General features: G+C 48.4%; 1 protein-coding gene and 1 long non-coding RNA gene across 2 annotated transcripts in view; one reads left to right on the forward strand and one right to left on the reverse strand.

The window, feature by feature from the left end:
• The window catches only part of GRIK3 (glutamate ionotropic receptor kainate type subunit 3), a 113,123-nt gene that overhangs the window by 4,338 nt on the left and 88,504 nt on the right, over window positions 1-20,281 (forward strand). The window lies entirely within an intron of this gene.
• Window positions 8,293-12,309, reverse strand: LOC147649264 (uncharacterized). Its single transcript, XR_015279293.1, has 2 exons — window positions 12,120-12,309; window positions 8,293-10,731 (listed from the first exon to the last, which is right to left on the reverse strand). It is a non-coding gene; the product is annotated as an uncharacterized LOC147649264 (long non-coding RNA).

A 20,281-nucleotide genomic window follows, 5' to 3' on the forward strand; every position in this document is an offset into this window, starting at 1 on the left:
TCAGGAATTTTATTTTGAAACCACCTTCCCACACTCTGCAAATGAAGTTGTATTTTTAAAAATAAAGGCAGAAACAGGCTTTTCCAGGCTGAAACAGCAGCGCCCGAGGGCTGGGAGCTGCACAGTCATGGGGCACATGAATGCTGGAGTGGAGTCCTCAGAAAGGCAGCTTGAGGGTTTTTCTGCTCAGCTTGTGTCTGGTGACCAGAGTGGCTGGTGTTCTTTGGTGACGCTGGCAGGGGATGGCACCAGGGTGTTTTTCAATCACTGTTTCCTTTGTGGCTTCTCCTGCATTCCCTTGGGCACTGCTGTGACTGTGCACCCACTGTTCAAGCATTTAATGGTTGATAAAGTTATTTCAGGTCATGAGACACTTGGTGTGTCAGATAACACATTCTGGTAATTTCAGCAGGATAGGAGGGAGGCAGTGTAAATTGTTTGGTGGTAAATGAATTCTGAATACATTTGAATAACAATGTTAACTGTTTATCGCAAAATAGTGTAATTATTTGATCTTGGCATTCTCTCGAGAACTTCATACAGGAAATTAAGATCAAACCACATACCAGAAAAGAATAGACTCCCATTTATCACAAGGCAGAAGAGACACCAAAGCAGACAGCTCAGTGCTGGGCTGCTGCCTCGGGGCACTTGGACAGGCTCGGGCTGGAGGCAGCAGGGCGTGGAAGAGCCTTATGTGGGCACAGAGAGAGGTGGATGCACATAACCTGACACCAGGACACACAGACACACCCCTGGAGACACTGACACACACACCTGACACACTGACACACCCCTGGAGACACTGACACACGCCAGGACACACTGACACACCCTGGGACACACAGACACACGCCAGGACACACTGACACACCCCGGTACACACAGACACACGCCAGGACACACTGACACACCCCGGGACACACTGACACACCCTAGGACACACAGACACACACCCCGGGACACACACCAGGACACACAGACACACGCCAGGACACACAGACACAAGCCTGTGGCACGCCAGCTGCCCCTCGTGCTGCAGTGTCACATCTGGATTTATCAGCGGCCGGTGCAAACCCGCCCCCTTTGAATCCATCTCACCTGCGCTGTGTTTATTGATGACAGGCAGCGATAGAGACAGGCATTTATTGACAGGTTTATTGATGACAGGCAGCGATAGAGACAGGCATTTATTGACAGGTTTATTGATGACAGGCAGTGATAGGCATTGATTGACAGGTTTATTGATGACAGGCAGCGATAGACAGGCATTTATTGACAGGTTTATTGATGACAGGCAGCGATAGACATTTATTGACAGGTTTATTGATGACAGGCAGCGATAGAGACAGGCATTTATTGACAGGTTTATTGATGACAGGCAGCGATAGAGACAGGCATTTATTGACAGGTTTATTGATGACAGGCAGCGATAGGCATTTATTGACAGGTTTATTGATGACAGGCAGTGATAGAGACAGGCATTTATTGACAGGTTTATTGATGACAGGCAGCGATAGACATTTATTGACAGGTTTATTGATGACAGGCAGCGATAGACAGGCATTGATTGACAGGTTTATTGATGACAGGCAGCGATAGAGACAGGCATTGATTGACAGGTTTATTGATGACAGGCAGCGATAGAGACAGGCATTTATTGACAGGTTTATTGATGACAGGCAGCGATAGAGACAGGCATTTATTGACAGGTTTATTGATGACAGGCAGCGATAGACAGGCATTTATTGACAGGTTTATTGATGACAGGCAGCGATAGAGACAGGCATTTATTGACAGGTTTATTGATGACAGGCAGCGATAGAGACAGGCATTTATTGACAGGTTTATTGATGACTGGCAGTGATAGAGACAGGCATTGATTGACAGGTTTATTGATGACAGGCAGCGATAGAGACAGGCATTTATTGACAGGTTTATTGATGACAGGCAGCAATAGAGACAGGCATTTATTGACAGGTTTATTGATGACTGGCAGTGATAGAGACAGGCATTGATTGACAGGTTTATTGATGACTGGCAGTGATAGGCATTTATTGACGGGTTTATTGATGACAGGCAGCGATAGACAGGCATTTATTGACAGGTTTATTGATGACTGGCAGTGATAGGCATTTATTGACAGGTTTATTGATGACAGGCAGCGATAGACAGGCATTTATTGACAGTTTTATTGATGACAGGCAGCGATAGACAGGCATTTATTGACAGGTTTATTGATGACAGGTAGCGATAAAGACAGGCATTGATTGACAGGTTTATTGATGACAGGCAGCGATAGGCATTTATTGACAGGTTTATTGATGACAGGCAGCGATAGAGACAGGCATTTATTGACAGGTTTATTGATGACAGGCAGCGATAGAGACAGGCATTGATTACACAGGTTTATTGATGACAGGCAGCGATAGACAGGCATTTATTGACAGGTTTATTGATGACAGGCAGCGATAGAGACAGGCATTGATTGACAGGTTTATTGATGACAGGCAGCGATAGGCATTTATTGACAGGTTTATTGATGACTGGCAGCGATAGAGACAGGCATTGATTGACAGGTTTATTGATGACAGGCAGCGATAGAGACAGGCATTTATTGACAGGTTTATTGATGACAGGCAGCGATAGACAGGCATTTATTGACAGGTTTATTGATGACAGGCAGCGATAGAGACAGGCATTTATTGACAGGTTTATTGATGACAGGCAGCGATAGGCATTTATTGACAGGTTTATTGATGACAGGCAGCGATAGAGACAGGCATTTATTGACAGGTTTATTGATGACAGGCAGCGATAGACAGGCATTTATTGACAGGTTTATTGATGACAGGCAGCGATAGAGACAGGCATTGATTGACAGGTTTATTGATGACAGGCAGCGATAGACAGGCATTTATTGACAGGTTTATTGATGACAGGCAGCGATAGACAGGCATTGATTGACAGGTTTATTGATGACTGGCAGCGATAGACAGGCATTTATTGACAGGTTTATTGATGACAGGCAGCGATAGAGACAGGCATTTATTGACAGGTTTATTGATGACAGGCAGCGATAGGCATTTATTGACAGGTTTATTGATGACAGGCAGCGATAGACATTTATTGACAGGTTTATTGATGACAGGTAGCGATAGGCATTTATTGACAGGTTTATTGATGACAGGCAGCGATAGACATTTATTGACAGGTTTATTGATGACAGGCAGCGATAGACAGGCATTCATTGACAGGTTTATTGATGACAGGTAGAGGCTGCTGTTAGCAGAAGCTTCTCTTGAAGCCCGCCCGGCACAGCCACGCACGGAGCGACTTTCGAGTGGTTCTGTCTCGGGCAGAGCCGAGTCCCTTTTTCCCCGGGGAAATGAAGCGCTCCTGGGGTGCGGAGCAGCAGTTGCAGGGAGTTGGCACTCCTGAAGGAAGGCAGCTCCCCGGTGCCGAGATATGCCCCGCATCGGCAGAGGGCACTGCCCGGCCGCGGCTCCCGCAGCCTCCAGCACCGAGCTCCCGGCGCTCCTCGGAGCCGCCGCGGTGCTCGAGCCTCTGTGGGGGAGACACGGCATCAAAGGCAGCACGAAGCCCCCTAATCCCGTGCAATGTGCGTCTCCACCAGTTTAGCCATCTCCTTCCCCTCCTCTTGGCTGCGGCTGTAGCGCGGCGCTGCCTGGGCGGCTTTTCCCTCTGCACAGCTGAGGACGGGCGGGGAAGTCTCTGGGAAAGGCAGAGAGCGAGCTGAAAGCACCAGAAGCACGGGCGAAGATGGATAGAGGCAAATGTTGAGATGAAGCGAGGGCTGAACGGGAGGATAAGAGCTGCTGGAGGGAATAGGAGTGGGACGGGAGCACTGTGCCCCTTGGAGAATCCAGCCTGGTTCGCCAAGCAGGGATTGGCGCAGTACGGGCTGATGCACAGTGGATCCATTTGGGATGGGGGTTGACTCGTTGATACGCTGATTCGTGTTATAAACAGTGAAAACAGGGATGATCTGCTGCTATTTTACCACTTGTAATAACGACTGAAATAGATGCAGGTCCTTAGCACAAGCGAGAGCTCTTAAAGCAGGTGGAGGGGCTCAGCTCATTGCTTTGTCTTTGCTCCTGCACCAGCTTTTCTTTGTGGTTGCATTTGTTAACCCTTTGTGGCTCATCTCAGCCCCTGTTGCTGGGCTGCCCCTGGGGAAGCCACAGCTTCAGTTCTCGGGTTTGCACTGCGAGGCTCTCAGCACGCCAGCGTTACCTGGCTCCTTGTGCCTTCAATCTGCAGTGAGACACAGAGCATAAACGCACAGATAGGGATGTGACTGCTCTGTTATTTCTGGCAGGGAGGATCACCAGGAGAACGTGGTTCAGCTGCAAGCGACTGAGGAGAGCGTGGGGTACCCCTGCGTCAGAGGCAACCCCAGCGCTGCTCTCAGCTTCCCCCACGCTGCTCAGCTCTGCAGCACTGGCAGGAGGAGAGGGAAGCAGACACCAGCCTTGGCCACCACACTGTATCTGTATCATTTAATACTTTAGTCCAGGGACCTTGTTAGACTTCAGCTTTTTTTGCTGTGCCCCAGCCAAGAGGCAGCACAGCCCTGCATGGGGTCAGATTCATAAAATAAAAATCAAAATTGGGAAGTAGTAGGGGAACAACTGGCACATTCCATATCAGCTCGTTGTGCCTGGGACATTCAGCACAGCAGTGTTCCAGTGACCTGGAAAGCAGTAGGAAAGACTGGGCTTCCAAAGGCACGGACCATGTGAGTACATTTGGAGAAGTTTTTAAACAGACAGATAAACCAGCTAATGCCAAAGGCACAAACCAAAGACTGAAAATCACGTACATGTTCAGATAAATTCTTGAATTTGGGCCTTTCCCTTTGCACATTGCTCTGTAAACTGGGCACTGGGGATCCCCTCTAAGGGGTACCCAGCTTGCTGGGACTGGAGCACTCAGTGTGATACAGGCTTTTGAGACAGATTCCAATTTCATCCTGCAAACAGCAGCTTCAGGAGCATCAGTGGTGCCCCTGCAACAGCTGGGTGGAAATGGTGGTTCCCACCTCCAGAAAGGACTGGGATGAGGCCACTGACTGCTCTGACAGAGGCCACTGGGCATTCATTAGCTGGCAATGACATCTGATGGCTACGGCATGTCCTTTGTTCACGCTGGGGACTTGGAGGTGAACAGACCAGATCTCTGAACTCACCAGCTCCCAGGTGAGTAGGAACGTACGTCATTCCTAAAATAACAGAGCTGGTACTGCAGAACCCAAACTTGATTAGAGCTGTGGAAGTGTACAGGGAAAGAACCAGCGTTGCCGTGGGCGGCTTCCCCCCACTCTAATGAATAGACGGCTGTCAGCTCGCACTTTTCTCCCAGGATGAAACAGTAAATAAAATCTGGTATAACCCACAAATTTAGCTGAGTTACGGCTGTCTATTGGGACTGAAGTGTTAGACTTGTTGGTTAGTTTTGCAGTGAATTCAGAGCACTCTCAGGAAAGTCACTGCAGTGATTTTAAATTCCACCCCCTGTGAGATACCATGCCTGCCCAGGCACATGGGCTGAGGGGGCTTTTTCCTGGCTGCAGCAGAAGTTCTGTGTTTGGAACAGGGTGGATTTTGTTCTGAATGGAACAGCCACAGCACCTTCTCAGCAGAGAATACAAGGCTGGATGTCATAGAATCTCAGAGTGGTGTGGGTTGGAAGGGACATCAAAGCTCATCTCATTCCACCCCTCCTGTCACAAGCAGGGACAACTTCCACTAACCCAGGTTGCTCCAAGCCCTGTCCAAGCTGGCCTTGAACACTCCCAGGGATGCGGCTGCTGTGACCCGGGGGCTCTGTCAGGTCTCCCTGCCTGCTGCTGGCACGCAGGAACAGCCCCTCAGCCACTCCAGGGAGGGGACAGACACCAGTCCTTTAGCAGTGCACAACTCCAAGGTATTCTTTTATCAGATGTGCAGCAAAAGGTACATCATGATTAACCTTAAAAGCTTAAGCTTTTTCTTTGCCTGTGTGAGACAGATTTATAATATTTTCTCTTTCTTTTTTAACACTGGATTCTTAGTGCAGACAGTGATTTATTGAATAATCAATTTCCTTATCTACATAACACATTCAGGTGATCCATCAGTGCCAGGTAATCAATCCAGCTCAGGATTTTAAGTGTATATATGTATACTTGTATATATATTTTCCTCCTGTACTGTTGTCAGGCCAAGTAACATCTCCCTTTCTTTGCTCCTTTCCCAGTGACTTTTGTTTATGGTGTGTAAGAGAAACCCCCGACGTTATATTACACCTTGTAAGTTTTACGGTACTTGAGAGGTTTATGTGCTATGAATGTAAAGGGCAATGCAATAACGCAAAGGGCAGTGAGACATTTTTAAGCGCAGAAGGATATACATGGAGCTGAGGAGATAAATCTGGGCGGATAATCGTCCCACTGTGTCTTTCCTATTTATGAGAGGAAAAGACATTCATTGCAAATCATGCTTCAGGTCACTCATGCCCTGGTCTCTGCTCCGTGCTGCATTATTGGCTGCTTTAACTGCTCTTAATCTGCTTTGGGATCCTGGTCCTGGTTTGGAGCCGTGGCTGGGCCCAACAGAGGGGGCTCAGCCCAGGTGGGATGTGATTCCCCATCACTGGGGTGGTACATTGGTCCTGTGCAGCTCAAGGACTGCGCTACGTGGGATTTGACGTGTCTGTTGGTGAGTTGGGAAAGGGCTTAGCTAGGGAATGAACCGTAGGAGGAAGTAAGAGGAGTCACAGTTGCCAAGCCTGAAGCTTTTGGGTGTTTTAGCTGGGAAAGAGGAGGCTGAGTTCAGCCTCCCACAGTCTGGGTGTTTGCTGCTGGAGTTTGGGCTGGGCAGGAAACTGTTCTGAGAATAGGTCTGGGAACTTCAGCAAACACTTCATGTGTGGAGAGAAACTTCTTGGGGGCACTCAGATTTTTGAAACAATCCAGCCATGAATCCTTCTCAAATGTGAATATTCAGAATTCAGCATTTGCATTTAACAGTAGAATTGGAGACAAAATGCCATTACTTTCAGAGGTCGAGATAAGTTGTATACAAAGGCCATTGTTTCATGTGCTTCGTTCAAAATCCAATATGTTTTGTGGGCTTATGATGGAAGAAACTCTGATGATTTTGCTATTGCCACATGTTAGGTACTTTATGTGCAGGAAAAGATTTTGCCTTAATTACTTTCAGATTTAACTGTCTGGCACAAAGACAGGATTTTCCTGATTTGAACCATCTCATCAAAAGTTGAGAACTTGACAGGGACTGAAAACCTCGTGATGTGGCAGAGCCCCATGGATTTCCCAGGAGCAGGAGCTGATGGCCAGAGTCCTGCTTCCTGTCGTGACAGCAGCTCTCCAGAATATCCCTGGGATGGGAGGAGGGGAGAAGAAGCTGCAGGAGAATCCTCTGAATCCATGTCCCTCCCATCCAAACAGTTCTGCAGAGCCCAGCACCTCCTACAGCTCCAGGTGCCATTTGTTTCAGCAGTAATGCCATTACCATTTTAAGCTGAACCAGGGACCTGTAAAAAGGAGGTTCTTGGTTTAAATCTCTGATCCATAAAATCTTAAGGACTTGCTCTTTCTTTATAGGGAAAGAAAACTATTTTCTTCCTCATTTTATGCACTTTTCTTCTTGTAAATTCTTATTTCTGCAAAAGCAGATTTTGTCCTCTTTGCTTAGACAAATTCAAAGCAAGACCCTGGATGTTTTGCTTCAGGGTGGCATCTCAGCTTGGCTCATAATATTTGAATGGAAATAGGATCTGTAGTTTTCTTTCCTATTCATCTACATCATGGCAAAAGGGTTGTCCAGAGCAGGTGTTGCAAGATCTTAGATGAAGCTGATAATATTTTTTAAAATGTAGGGCTTATTCCTGCACAGTTTATCAAATTCCCTTTAGGTTAAAGTTACAAATGAAGTGTTGAATATGAGAAATGCTCAGTTCTTTGAGCAGCTACCTTTTACCCTGTGGTGTATTCCAATAGCCAGAACTGACTTTGGATGTGTGCCCATAAAGGATCTATAAAAAAAAATAGTTAGAGCCATCTTTACTTAATTTTCTTAGACATTAATGCAGTGGTTTCTATTTGAGTGGTTTTCTTTCCTGCAGTGTAACTTCATCTATGAAATGTGGCAATTTCAGCTTCTGGTTCCATTTCCTCCAGGGAAGGGAGAGCAATGGCACCCAGAATCCAGCCTGAGCTGCAGATCCCCCTCTTTACACTTTGGATTTGCATTTATTTTAGAATTTTTCGGAGGCAATTCTCACCTAGTTGACTGTCACTCTCTTTCCTTCTCTCTCTTACTCCAAGGATCACACACTTGGTGTGAAGAAACAGATCATCCTTATGGATAAGCCACAGCCAAAGCCGGTGATCCTTCCCCAGGACTGATCCTGGGAGCTGTGACCTGCCCTGGGCTCCTGCCCAAACCCCAGCCCCTGGCACTGCCACTCCCTCTGTGACTTCCATCTCAAATGCTGAACTCCCCTCCTCATCCCCAGGGATCTTTCCATCCAAAGGAAGGGAAGAGATGAACAGAGTTGAAATCCTGAACAAGTTGTACTTCCTGGTATTTTAAGAAAATGCTGAATTTTAAGAAAATTCAGAGTTTCCTCAGCAGCTGGATGGGATTTTTGTTTATCCCCAGTGCTTGGGAACAGAACTCTCAGAATGTTCCTGGCTTCCTAAAGATCCTGTAGGTTCCACACTGACCTCACCACCACGAGTTAAATGGAAGATTCCGCCCAACCTGGTGACCATCGATATTTAGTGTTGGCCCAGGCACCTGGTCTCTATATTCTGTGTTATTAAGGTCATTCTGTGGGGTTACACAACTCTTTGTGCTTTGTGAATATTTGTCGGGAAACCAATTTCCATATGAATTATGGAAGTTGATACCAACAGAGCTGTAATTCGTAAATTGTTCTGACAGCAACATTTTGTAACAGAACACAGAGAAACCAGGGTAATAAAACTTGCCATTAAGGGAGTGGACTTGCGAGTCCTAGAAAGAAATCTTGTCCAAAGATTATTTATGATCATTGCACACCAAAATGTGTTTTTTGCATTTTTATTGCTAGCAAATTACTTGTAAACCCACCAGGGAGCTAATGATTTTTCCTCTGAGGCCATGCAACTTCGTTTTTGTTTATATATATCCATTTCTGTGGCCAGTTAAGCTGTCACTTTTGATTAATATTGACAATAATTTTTTCAAACCAGCCTGGGTGGTAAAGGGTTACCTGTCCTTTGCCTCCAGCTGACAAAATCCACAGGACAGTGATTCCAAAGGAGAACAGAGGTGCCTGGGCAGGTTTTCCCTGGATCATTGTAGTGATGCTAACTACCTCTAATGGGGAGCACGGATTATTTATGTTCTTCTGCAGCTTCTCATTAATTTTTCAGAGCACTTGCTTGAAGAGTTCCGACTTCTTGGCTCCTTCATTAGTGTTACCTGTTCAACAGTGTGGAGCACTGGAGGTGACACTTCAGAATGGAGCATTTCAGTTCAGGCTTCTTTACAGGGGGACAAGAGGAGCCAAGTAGCTGCTGGCTTGGCTGCAGCCTGAGTGATTAGGGTAGCTGCTGATTTATCTCCCTGCCCCCCTGCCTCTATCTACAGTCCAGCTGTGTGTGATAAGCATATGCCAGGGCCCGGCTTATTGCAATGATCTTCTCTTTAGAGTCATCATGGCACTTCTTTTTCAGGTATTTCCCCACCTCAGCTGGGTTCTGAATTTGTTCACATGGAAATTCCCAGGCTGGGGGATCAGAAAATTCCTTCAGGGTCCAGCCCATTGTCTCTCATTCTCTGCACGACTGAGAAGCTGCAGACCATATAGAGGAATTACCAGATTAAATACCAGGGTGGTGGTATTTAATTCAGGGGAAACTGAACATTCTCCAAAAGTGACATAGCAGGTTCAAAGGAGGAGAAGGAAAGGAAAGGCTGAAAAGTCTCATCCCCTGCTCCTCCCCTGACAAACTGGGTGCAGTTACCAATAAACCCCCCAAACACGCTACTGGGACTGGGATGCAGGGTAGGACGAAGAAACCATAAACCAAACATACCTGACACAAACTCAAGAGCAGGAAGCTCTGGACAAGAAGATGGGATCAGGGGCAAGATTTTAGCAAAGTTTACATCTCCCAGCAAGGCTGGCTGGCTCAGGGACTCAGTGGCCTGAGCCTGCCTGGCAGCTCCCATCACCCAGGGCCGGTTGCCCATGCTGAGCCACCCAGGACACCCTCCAGGGCAGTGCAGCTGTCCTAGCCCTGCACACGGTGGCTTTTCTAGCATCACTGAGGGGTCCCTGTGCCTGGATGCAGCCATCCTCCTCCCACCCTGTCAGCTGGACTGAGTTCAGCTGTGCCCCCAAATGGCACGAGGGCCTCTGTGCCACTCTGCAGGACAGCAGCCCTTGGCCACTCGCTCCTCAGGATGCTGCAGTCATTCACAGCAGAAACACCCTGGCTGCAGGGAGCAGCAGGGAGCTCCAGATCAGCCCTACAAAGGTTAAGGGAGCACTAAATTATTCCTTGCCATGTCTCCCAGGGTGATGGCACCTCTTTTTTTTTGTGATGTGCAACCTTGGATAGATTTTCCTGGTGCAACAGAGGCAAGAGCTGTCTCCAGGCATCACTCAGTGGTGCCCATCCACTGTTGTCAGTCCAGCTGGCGTTCCCTGGGCAAAAGCAGCAAATGGATAGAGATGTTTGTTAGGTTCTGGGGGTCATGGGACATTTGTACATTCATTACCAATATCAGTAATGACTAATTGCGGTTTTGAACGTAACAGAACATTTTGTTAGAGCCACATTTTCTTTATGGATTTTCAAAGCCTTATTTTTAGAGAAATATTTTTTGATCTGTTGTTGGCTCCTGTTCTGCTCCATTACTGACTCCCTGCATGGCTTTGAACAAATGACTTTGCTCTTCTGTGCCTTAATTCTGTACTTGTAAAATAGGGCTGAGCACACTAACAGCTCCTCTGGGCTGTGGGAATGGGAAAGGTTTAAAGCTTGCAGATGTCAGTAGCCAAGCTTGCCACACCCAGCAGGATCTTTGAGGCAAAACAGATATGAGCAAGCACAGCCCTATTACCAGTGAAATACTGAGATTATAACCCAGGACTCTCTGACTGGAGCAATTCTGGGGGAAAAAAAAGAGTATCCTAAATACACTTAACTGCTTATTTAATGTAGATTTTAAAAGTTATTTATCGAAATTTAGCAACTATTTACTCAATCCAGGACTGGAAAGCCTTTAAAACATACTCTTAATAATCCCTTCATATTTAACTAATGTACAATAGTGTATGCTATTACATCGCAATTACATCCTATTTGAGACACTTAATTAAAAGGGAGGCTGTAATAAGCTCCCAATTGTTTGGCTCCTCAGCCAGACCCACACGATGGAGGATTCTGCCTGTCAGCGGGTGCCAAGCACATCCTGGAATGACACAGTGGCAGCATGGTGGGGTCCATATGGGGCTGGGTTCATGTGGGGCTGGGGCTGTGTGGGGCTGGGTCTGTGTGGGGCTGGTTCTGTGTGGGGCTGGGTCTGTGTGGGGCTGGGTTCATGTGGGGCTGGGTCTGTGTGGGGCTGGGTTCATGTGGGGCTGGGTCTGTGTGGGGTTGGTTCTGTGTGGGGCTGGGTCTGTGTGGGGCTGGGTTCATGTAGGGCTGGGTCTGTGTGGGGCTGGGTTCATGTGGGGCTGGGTCTGTGTGGGGCTGGGCCTGTGTGGGGCTGGGCCTGTGTGGGGCTGGTCTATGTGTGGGGCTGGGCCTGTGTGGGGCTGGGCCTGTGTGGGGCTGGTCCATGTGTGGGGCTGTGTGGGGCTGGATCAGCTGGGCCATGACCCTGCAGTGCTCTCAGGCCTTGGGGGTTGCTCCCACTCCGCACGGGATGGCTGCAATCCCGGGATGATCGGGGAGAGAGCTTGGAGCACGGCAGCTTTGTGCTCCTGTATTCAGAGCTGAATCTCACAGGTCAGAGGTGCTCTTCAGGGGCCCCATCACAGCAGCTCTGGCTTCCTCACTGCCCCAGGACTCAGCAGCAGCCCTTTACCTGAAGGAGCACATCCAGCTTTGCCCAGAAGTCCTGGTGTGGAAAAGCAGCCTCGGGAGGTGCACCAAGGCCAAAATGCTGTGTGGTATTTGTGGGAACCTTGGGAACCCTGCTCTGCCGCTTCCCTGCGGGTGCCTGAGCAGCCCACGCTCCGTCCTGCTCTCCCCTGGCCTCTCCCACAGCTGGGATCATAAATCCGCCGCACAGTGCTGGCGTGGTTACCCTGTGTCAGGCTCCCTGGAAGAGCTCTCAGACATCTGTCTGCAGCCAGCTGCTTGCCATCCCACCAAGTGACTGCTCTGCTTCTCTCAAATAAAAAATAATAATCCAAGCCCCCTTTAATTCAAGCCTGATTGAAATCAGAAGTGACAACAGCTTTGTGCTCGCTCCGTGGCAGGATATTAAGTTAATTTGTATAAGTGATTCTTTTGCTTTTAATTTATCAGCCTGAGATTCAAAACTGAGGAAGACAGGGACCCTATGAGGCATGCCTGAATCTTTCAGGAGTGGAGCTTGTTCATTCAAGTGCTTAAATATAGCTCTTAATTGTGTGGCTGATCCAACAGCACAGTCCAAGGAAGGCAGGATAAGAGATCCCTTTGCTCCCTGGGTCACTGTCCAGGCCCTCACTGTGGTGCCTGTGCAGCCCCTTGGGGTCAAACACAAACCCCAGAGCGAACCAAACGCTTCTACAGAGAACTGATAAAACATGTACAGAGGGATCTGTGTGTGGCAGCTCTTTGGGTTTTGTACGGGATTTCGAGGCCAGCCTGGGTTTATGAGCTGCTCACGAGCCCAGTGCACAGTATCTCATAAAAATCCTTTTTCCCCTCTCAGCTCTGCAGTTTTATTGTGTTTGCAGTCTAAATCTAATAAGAGGATCAGCGGAGATTTTGGGAATGGTCCCAGTCCAGGGAGTGGTGACTGATTCAGCTACGTCTTGGAAATCCAGGATAGCAGCACTTCCCTCCCAGGCATGAGCTGGAGGAGGCTGTTCCCTGGGATTCTGGTTAGGAGAGGAAGGATGCTTCAAAGTGAAAGGGAAACAGAAACCTCCAGGTGTTTTTTGTTGTTCCAAGTGCTTTAAAATGATGTTTAGATTTCATGTATCAGTAATTACATATACTTGGGTGGTATTTAATGCCAGGCACTGATGGATGCTCTGTAATCCCATAGAGAGAGAACACATTTGTTTTATGGGGCTAACTGCACACAATCTGTTATTGTGTGGTGTTGAATACTTTGAGGGTTGGTGCCTTTCAGCATTGAGCATAAAAGCCAGGCCTCCCCGACAATAACCTCCATTAATGAGGCTTCCCCAGTCCACAAACCTCGGAGACCGCAATGTCTGCTTTGTAAGCCAAAGCTTGCCAGGATTGCACAGTGAAAAACCTCCCACCGATCTCCCACTCTTTCATTTTTTTCTTTATTTGGTTTAAACGGGAAAATAGCCGCCCAGTACAGCTCCCACTGCTTTAGCTGCATCTCCACACATTTCTTTTAAACTAACCGACAGCTTATGGTGGGAAGGAGAAGCAGCTGCAACTTGCTGAGAGCGGGGGAACTTCACTTCCAGAGGATTCAGCTCCTTTTGTTTTCCACAAGAGCTGTTGAGTGCTGGGAGCTTTAAAAAATACAGCCACTCATTCAGGCTCCTGAAATGTGGATTCAGGGGAGGTGTTCTGCAGGCTCTCTGGAGAGCTGGAAGCAGGAATGAAGATCTCCCAGAGCCCCACTGGCTGCTGTGCTTGGCTACACTTCCACTAACTCCCATGGGAACTGAAATTTTGGTGCTTCAGCTCAAGTTTTCATCACTGTTGGAGTCCACAGCTGTGCTGTTGATATGTCCCAGACTCCTTGACTCCTCTGAGTGGATGGGAATGACAGAGGGAGAGGACACAGTCTTAATCTGCACCAAGGGAAGTTTAGGTTGGAAAAAAAATTCTTCTCTGAAAGAGCGATTGGACAATGGAATTATCTGCCCAGGAAGGGATGGAGTCACCATCCCTGGAGATGTTTAAAAACAGACTGGACATGTCAGTGCCATGGCTTAGTTGATGAGGAGGTGTCAGATCATGGGCTGGACTAGGTGGTCTCAAAGGTCTGTTGCAACATAGTTTACTCTGTGATTCTGTGATTCTGTGATTCTGTGATTCTGTGATTCTGTGATTCTGTGATTCTGTGATTCTGTGATTCTGTGAATCTGTGATTCTGTGATGCAGGACCACTCCAAAGTGAGCCTGCTTTTCTCGAGGTGCTGAAGTGTGCCAGGGCTTTCAGAGCCACATCCTGAGTGGAATCACTGCAGGGGCAGGGCCAGGCTGAGCTGTGGCACTGAAGGGAATGAGAATTCTGGGCCAGAGGAAACATGACCAGGGGCTGGGGAAGGAGGTATCGGTCACCTGGCTGAGGAAGGGGGTTTGAGGAGATGGCTGTTCCGGGGTGGCTCATCCTTTTCCTTGAGGGCAGCCCCAATGGGGACGTGCAGCGTTCCCGCTGGGCCAATGTAGCAGAGCCGAGCCACTGCAGTCAGCCAGCTGGCCAGGTGCCCTCAGGGCAAGAGAGGCCACAGGTTTGTGGTGTTCCTTGGGGAGAAGGGCCCTCCACAACAATTTATAGCACTTTGGAAAAAGCCAAAACATGCAAGAAAAGCTAACTTGGACTGCAGCTGGACACTTTGGTCTTGAGCACTGTGTAACCCTGACCTCATCCAAGCTGTATTTTCTTCCTGATGTCAGTCCCTGCCTGTCCTTGAGGGCAATTTCTCAATGGAGAAAAAGACTCCTCTTAGCTGCCAGCCAAAATAAACCTAATTGTTGCATTGTGTCTGAGCAACTTTGAAAGTTGCCAGTAACAGCTATCTCAGACCATGACAATCAACATAATTTTAGTCTTAATTGCTAAGTATTGCTGTAGAAAGACTGGTTGTCTCTCTGCTCCAAGTCCTCACAGTTGCTCTCCCAGGTTTCAAGATGCAGTGAAAGTTTTTGGGTTGGTTTTATTTTTTTTCACACTACGTTTCAAATGCTTCATTGTCAAACTGGTTAAAAGGCCTTATTTATAAAACGTGTGCGTCTCTTTCAGCTTAACTGAAAAGGCATTAAAATAACTGCAGCTGTGGAAAGAATAATTACAGCGAGATTTTGTCAAGGACTCTCTTGTCTGATGTTGCCATCTGTGACATGGTGAATGCAAAGATCATTTGAAACATAGGCGGTTAATGTAGAGAATAATTTCAGAGCTTTCGATATTTATGGTAAATTATTTAACTTTATTGTTTGGTTTTATGGCCTCATTATTCTGTGTCATAAGGATCTCTGCTTTTTGTGTTGTTCTGCACTTCGATTTCCACTTTGTGAAGAAAAGAACTCTGCAGTAAAAGTAACACTTCACACATTTCAGAAATGTTTCAAGGAGACATCATATTAATCAGATTATTTTCATGCACCTCAATATTATCCTTGATGCCTTTTAAAAAAAAAATCTGCAGAGAAAGATATTCTTATTGACTAGGTGTTAATAGTCAGTCCTTCAGGCATGGGCAGTGACAGGGGCTGGTAAACATTACCTTGTTGCATTAATTTTCTCTTCTCTCCTGGAATATTGTTTCTGAGACTCCCTCTGAGAGGACATTGTTGCATTATTTCCTTCAACAAGCCCTGACCAGCCAAATTAGGAGCAGACTGTCGCACTGGAAATGAGTAATTGGCTGCCAGAGACACAGAAAAGGGGACTTGGCTTCCCCGAGACTGGCGGCTCTGTACGCAGGGCTCGTGCTGGAGCCAAGTTCATGAGCTCCTTAATCGAATGAGGGCATGGCCAGGCTGTGGGGAAGCTCCTGTGTGAGCACTGCCAGGCTCCCCACGCTCCTCCAGATCAGGCTGGCTGTGTCCCATGTCACCTGCACTCCTGCCCCAGAGCAGGATGGGGGAAACACCCCTGGGAGGTTTCCCTCATGTGCCCAGGGTGCAGCTCCTCCACCTGGCCCTGAGCAAGGTGTGAGCAGCTGTGCCCAAGGAGGGTAACTCTGATGGGGTGAGGGTTCTGCCTTTCTGGAACTACCTAAAAACAGAGGCCAGACAAAATTCAGGGAATAAAAAGCAGTTCTATTTATTGAAAGGCCTCCAGGGAGATTTCAGGCAGACAAAGCCCCCCAGGGGCTGCACCCAAAATGGACCACGGGTCAGGGGTTTCACACTTTTATAAGTTTGGTCCATTTGCATATTGGGGTTAATCTCCCAATTCCAGCTTCAGGTAATGAAGTCATTTCCCCCAAGTTTGCTGCCCCCAACTCCCTTTTGTTTCCATCTCTGGGGGCCTGAGGCAGTGAGGTGTCCTTGATTGCCAGGGCTGGAGAGGAATTGCTGTGTCTGACCCAAATGGGAAAGCAGCAGCTCACACTGTGTGTGGAGTTTGGAGTTACACACTAAAGAACTGCAGGGTTACAAATAGAAGAAAAATAGAAAAGCTAAAATCCTAAGGCATCAGGGTCACCGTGGGTACAGCACTCTCTGTTCCTGTTCCTCACTGTGGCTGCTCACTGCAAACTATCCCACAGCCTTACTGTGTAGTCCAGGGGACGGTGCTGCTCACAGAGGATGAGGTTTGCTCTTTCTGGGGAACTTTATGTGGCTCCATCTGAAAAGCATCAATCAGCATTTTCCTTGGAGGTGCTGCACAGCACATCCCTAATGCACTGTGAAGTGCAGCCTGTGCCTCCACCAGCCTTCCCTGCTCCTGCAGTGTTTCCAGAAGCCCAAGGATAGCTGAGACAGCCCAGCAGAAGTATTTTGTCTGATGTGAATTTTCAGTGGATTTCAGCTGTCTTTCTGATGGCTGAGGGCCGCAGCTCCATTGTGTGGTGGCAATCCTAGGCTTTGGAGAACGTGGAACAGAACTTGGGAAGGATTAGGAGCCACCTGTCTGCCCCTGCAGAAGAGTCTCTTCCCACCAGCCTGCCTTTTGCACAGGCTGTGGGTGCCCTCTGCAGCTGCTCAGCATCTGGATCTCTGTCTGGCTCTGGCCATGCTGAGGAGGCAGTGGCACCACAGCCCCAACACCCAGAACAGCTCCACCTTCTCCACGGATCACTGGGAAGGGGCATGGCTGCTCCAGCTGGGAGCTCTGCCCTGCGGATGCGCTTTTGTCTCCAGGAGAAGGTTGTGGGCAGATCTGAGGGAGCTGAAATGCTGCAGGAGGTGGGAGGGGAGGGTCAGGAGCCCACGGTACGCAGATGTGCAGCAGCAAGTGTGCAGAAACCTGGGCTTAGTGCAGCCAGCAGGGCAGAGGTGGAAAATCCAGTTGCTGTGGGCTTACTACAAGAGAAACTAAACTGGGACAAATGTGTGGGTCAGGGACTAGTAGAGAAGAACCAGGTAACATTTATTTTCCTATCTATAATACAGCCCTGGGGCAATTCTCTGTTTGCCATCCAGGGGTAAAAGAATCCCTCAGGAGGTTCTCCTGAGCCTCACTTCCCACCTCAGGCTGTACAGGAGGCTTTGCCACATTTAGCTCAATCTTTCACATTTCTGTACCTAAAATTAGACACTGTGCTCCATTCCTGCACTCCCGGAGTTCCCAGCTCGAGGGAGGTCGGTGTGCAAACGTCTGCAAGCACATGAAGAAATATTTAAAGAACAACATTTGCAGACCCCTGGAAGTCAGACATTGCCAGGTGTTCCTTTATTTAAAGGAAAAATAACTTTGTGTACGCAGGTGGTTTATGCTACTTAGTAAATTTTGGTAATTTGTCTGTCCCTGGTAACTTGCTTTGCAAAACAATGCAGCTCATTCTGGAAACAAAGGATGCAAATGGATTCAGAACTGTGCACCTGATGAAGAACAGGCAGTAGTCAGGACAAAACAGTTCCCCACTAGCAACTTTTCCTTCTCCCTGAGCAGTGATGGTTTCTCAACAGTAGCATGTCAGAGAGCAAGAGCTCCCTGTCCAGCTCAGCCCCAGGTGGAGCAGGAACTTGGTCCTGCAGGGCTCATGTCTCACCAAGCTGTGGGGTGGAAGCCAAAAAAGTACCAGTGGGAAAACACTGGAGCTCCAAGGCAGCCTCAGGTACTGACAGCAGGAGCATCACCTTTGGGATTCCTGATTCCTCAAAGACTGCTTCAGTGATGGGAATGTAAAGGCCCCAGAAATCTCTCATGCAGCAATGTGCTCGTCCAATTTGGATCTTTCCTGCTCTGCATTGTTCAGGACATGTGAGGTGAAAGCCTTCCCCATTTGCAAGCAGTTCTCTGGACAGATGGGCACAGGAGCCAGGAGTCAGCCATGGTTCCTCACCCTGAAAGGCTCTTTCCTGCAGCCTCATGGTTTGTGTATATAAGAAAACTCCTGTGCAGCGTTTGCTTTGCCCTGACGAGGTGGAGCAGGAGGGACTGTGGTGAATGCAGGCATCAGGTGAAGCTCGTGGTCGCAAGGGCCAGGTTGGCTCTGTCCAACTCCCACACGTAGGAGACAAGGTGGGAAACTTTCCTACACCCTCATTTTGCACCTGAGCTGAGCTTTGTTTACAACCACTGTCTCAGCCCATGAGGCACCACAGGCTGGTTTTACACGATGCTGATAAAGCTCTGAGAGGCAAAGCCTTTCCCCAGGGATCCCAGAGCCTGCCCTGCTGGTCTCTGCCTGCAGCATCTACTCCCTTTGTCCACATGTTTCTCTTCCCTGTGCACAAAGGCACAGATGGCCAAGCCCTGGAGACAGGCTCCTGAGGTTTGTGAGGGCACGTGGGAGCTGTGTGTGAGTGCACACTTGTCTGAGCACAGCCCCAAGCCTGCGCTTGCTGCTACCCCTGCAGGAGGTTCTACCCAAAGTGCCAGACCTGGGCCAGCCCACAGGGAGCTTTTCAGCTCAGGCTACCCCTGCAGCAGGAGCTACCCAAAGTGCCAGACCTGGTGCTGGGCTGGTGCTGACCCACAGCTCAGTACAGCTGCAGTGGAAGGTGTGCACAGAAATCTCTGTGTATGTAGCCAATACTTATCTCACTCATGGAGGTCCTTGGACCTGAGGGACAGATATGAGGAAAAAGCTTCTGCTCTGCCATTCCTGGCTGTGTGCTCTGCCATTCCTGGCTGTGGCTCCACACCAGGCCTGCTGAAAACAACACTGAAGGAAGTTAAAACTTTCAGGTATTTCACATCTCACATCTCTCTGGGTGTGATGTTGTAGTTTGACACAATGGGAGCTGTTAGGGCGATGGGATCAGCTCTGAAACAGCCCTTGAAGTACCAGCTGGCCAAAATGAAGCTCTGCACCATATCCATCTGCAGTGGAACAGGGAGGTGAAGGAGGACATTTGTGCCACTCGTGGGCTCAGGCTCTGCCCAAGGACATTCACAGCAGGAGCGCAGGGGATGAGCAGAGACATGGGATTGTCAGAAGCCTGTGCCACCTCTGCCTCCCTGCCCCAGCTGCTGCTCAGCCCTCACACACAGACAGAATTCCCAATGCTACACCAGTCAGGGAGTCCATGCCAGCAGAAACTGGGGCTGCTGGCCCAGTTACCACCCAAAACAGGCAGGAAAAGCCCTGCACTCTCTTGTAAGCAAGGAGTCCTCATGCTCTTTGGTTTCTTTTCTTCTGGCTCTCATACTTGTTAACTCAAATTAACATTCATAATGCAGAAGCCATTGGAACATGCCTTCCAGACTCACAGACATTCCTGTTATGGTCAGGATTAATCACAAGGGATAATTAGAGTATTAAATGAAATAATTATAACATTATGACTCTAATAACCAAATTCATGGATATTAGCTTCTGAGAAAAGACAAATAGAGGAACCAGAGAAGTTTTGATGGATGCCTCTGGCTTCATTTTTTCACTTGGCATTTTTGATTTAAAACTCCCAAACATCTCCCACACTGAGACAACTCCCGGTAATCTGAATGGGTGAGGTAGGGTTGGAGCCATGGGGCTGGTGGCAAGAGGGGCTCCTGCAGAATGTCCACAATATTTGCAGTGGCAGAAAGCTGAGCATCCCAGGACTGGGGAGTGGTGAGGACCCTGATTGCTCCTGCACCAAAAAGCTCCAGGGCTGGGCATCCTGGAGAGGAGACAGGGCTGCTGCAGTGGTGGAGCTGGTACTCACAGAGTGATTTGCTTGTTTGGCAGTGCCAGTGCTTCTGCTCTGCTTTCCAGGTTC

The sequence above is a fragment of the Cyanistes caeruleus genome, chromosome 26 (genome assembly GCF_971803275.1).
Source record: "Cyanistes caeruleus chromosome 26, bCyaCae1.hap1.1, whole genome shotgun sequence".
Taxonomy (NCBI): Eukaryota; Metazoa; Chordata; class Aves; order Passeriformes; family Paridae; genus Cyanistes; species Cyanistes caeruleus.